The sequence below is a fragment of the Hordeum vulgare genome, chromosome 3H (assembly GCF_904849725.1).
Source record: "Hordeum vulgare subsp. vulgare chromosome 3H, MorexV3_pseudomolecules_assembly, whole genome shotgun sequence".
Classification (NCBI taxonomy): Eukaryota; Viridiplantae; Streptophyta; class Magnoliopsida; order Poales; family Poaceae; genus Hordeum; species Hordeum vulgare.
In genome coordinates this window covers 176,051,469-176,054,557 of record NC_058520.1, presented here as the reverse complement: position 1 = coordinate 176,054,557, position 3,089 = coordinate 176,051,469, and the positions used below count along the sequence as shown (strand labels likewise).

General features: G+C 35.7%; 1 long non-coding RNA gene across 1 annotated transcript; it reads left to right on the top strand.

The window, feature by feature from the left end:
- Nucleotides 1-248: 248 nt before the first annotated feature.
- On the top strand, nucleotides 249-1,073 carry LOC123439762. The gene is made up of 4 exons (XR_006630148.1): nucleotides 249-464; nucleotides 543-634; nucleotides 740-868; nucleotides 955-1,073. It is a non-coding gene; the product is annotated as an uncharacterized LOC123439762 (long non-coding RNA).
- The last annotated feature ends 2,016 nt before the right edge of the window (nucleotides 1,074-3,089 follow it).

The following is a 3,089-nucleotide window of genomic DNA, read 5'->3' as shown; positions in this document are numbered from 1 at the left end:
TTCCTGTACACAAGTTCACCATTTTCACTTTCATATTGTAATAAACTGACAATCATTATTTTATCATATTTTTTGTTGCAATTGTGCTCCATCTCGAGATACCAGTTCAAGTTATGTTGCTTGATCTCCACTCCAGTTGGACCGGTTAGTTGATTACAGATTTGAGGATGCCAGTTATTCTGTAATTTGTAGGGACCTCCAGATCTTTTTGTCTCTCGAGTCCATACTTCAAAGTTAAACCGAGGACTAACATAGGTAATAGCATGTTACCGCTAGAGATTTTGTCTTGAGCCACGTTGTTTCATACACTCAACATTTTGTAAATTCTATTTCTGTGATGGGGATGGTTATCTCACACTTAACTGTTGACATTCGATTTCAAGTTTGGTGAGGTGATTATGAAGAGAGTATGATGAAACAATTATAATAGCCGGAATTGATTATTCATTGATTGAGCAGAGGAGGTAACCAAAATAAATCTTTTACTTGTCGATGTTGTTATTTATTCTCAGCTTGGTCTAATAGACCGATATTTTGTTTAGGCAACTTATTACTCTCTGACATCAACGACGTGGAGATCATTATCAGTTGGTAGATGTGATCCGGTTCTATGTAGACTGTCCTGACTGCTCGGGTAGGCATGTTCTTTGAAGAAAGAATCGATGATTGCGAAGCAAGCTCATGTTTGAATTCCTGAGATGTTGTATGTTACACATATTGCCTGTAATTTGCATTTCAGCCACATAATGTGTGAAAAGGGGGCCAAAAAACAAAAACGAGATATGTAATGACGCCAACAAAATAACTACTAATGATGAAGAAGGCTTCATAGATTGTGATGATGTTGGTGCAGATGAAAATGAAGATGGTAAGTCTATCGCTCATTCCTTACTGATTGTAATATATGTTTATTCACCATCATAACATTTATAATCTGTGGTTCTATATATTCAGCTGAAAATGCAAAAACAAACGGGTGCAAGTAGTGGAAGCTGAAATATATTTGGAACCTTCCAAAAGAGAATAGGATAATGGTTCGCAGCAATGACCTTCCAAATATATTTTTTTGCACACAAGGTATATTTCCATTAACACATACAACAAAAGGTTTATATTTTTTTCACTTGCCTTTTGCGTTAGAGTGTTGTGCAGACCGAGAAAACAACAAAATGTGCTAATGCAGCTATCAGACTGCTCAAGGTGGTTTGCTTAGTTGGTTGGGTGCTAGTGAACTATATGTAAGAGTGCTCAAATTCATTTCATATGTTCCTCTTTTTTGTCTTTGTCTTTTCATGGGTGACGAGGATGATTCTGCCAACGGCAACTTTGGTTTTGTCTATTAGGCTAGAAATAAAGTATTCTTGACGTGCCTGAAAAATGATAACAGTGACGTAACTCTTGCTACAATTGTAAGTTGGGATCCTAAATTTAAACTTCATGGTGCTGAAATTATAAATTAATTCAGGACAGTGCATGTTGCTATGGCATTTGCGAAAACTGAAAACTTTGTATGGTGTCTCAAAATCTTCATTACTCTTGATAATGCAAAAATTCAAACAAAGATTGCATGGCCTTCAACAGTTGTACATGACTAATACCTCGCCTTTATTACAACTTGCATCATGTAAATACATTGTGTGTTAAGTGTTCATTTTCTTTTCTTTTTTGTAGGTTCAAAAGATAAATGGATGAGTATATATGGGTGAGTGGCAAGTATACTTCAATGAGGATGTTGATTTTCTGGATCATGGTGATGATGATGGATGATTTCAGTTTTATTTAAGTAGTAGGGATGTCGTTCCCGTTGGATGTTGTTTGTCGGTCTAGTTTTGGTTAAGTTGTAGGGATGTTGATGGATGCTTTCAGTTTAAGTTTCACTGGCAAGAAAATAGTTAGATTATGCATCACATTTGGATGATGTTCCTCATGTAATTTCCAATATTGTAATCTAACATTTTTTATGTAATATATAATTTCTTTCTCTCGTGAGTATATTCTCTTGTTTTCATAATTATCACCATTACGTGGAACATTAGTTTCATTGCTGATAAAATATATACATATAAAATAATATTATTCACATTATATATGTGCGTACACTTGAATTATTGGAAATTATGAGTAGCCAAGCAATGGGGTTGCGGTTCTTGTACATTAAGCACCAACATATATAAGTGTTGTAGAAGTATGTTTTATCTGTTGTAGTCTTGCAACAGTTCCTTTTACCAACGAAAATATAACCGTTGCATTATGCGCTAGCAACACTGGATAAGGCTATGCTTCCCAAACCGTTGGTAAAGACGCTAGCAACGCATATATGAACTTTTAGATACGAAAAAATGCGTTGCTATAAGGGGGGTCGTGTTGTAGTGTAGCTAAAGGCGAGGTGACGATACGTGTTGGAAGTGTTTCCAAGGTTGATATGATCAAACGTCGCACGCTCCCTCTACCATCGGGATTGGTGTTAAACCTAAATAATTGTTATTTGGTGCTTGCGTTAAGCATGAACATGATTGGATCGTGTTTATTGCAATACGAATATTCATTTAAAGAGAATAATGGTTACTCTATTTTCTTTAATAATCACCTTCAATGGTTTATTGAATCTCGATCGTAGTGTTACACATGTTCATGATATTGGTGCCAAAAGACACGAGGTAATGATGATAGTACCACTTACTTGTGGCACTGCCGCTTGAGTCTTGTTGGTATAAATTGCATGAAGAGGCTCCATGCTGATGGATCTTTATACTCACTTGATTTTGAATCACTAAGTGACATGCAAATCATACCACATGAGCAAGGCCTTGTTTTTCATTGAGATGAAACAAGATAGTAACTTGTTGGAAGTGATACATTTTGATGTATGCAGTCCAATGGGTGCTGAGGCACGCAGTGGATATCATTATTTTCTTATTTCAATGAAGATTTGAGTAGATACAAGAGTATTTTCTTAATGAATCACAAGTCTGAAATATTGAAAAGTTCAATTCTGTTTTGGAGTGAAGTTCGTCGTAACAAGAGGATAAACTGTCTACGATATGATCATAGAAATGAATATCTGAGCTACGAGTTTTGGTACGCAGTTA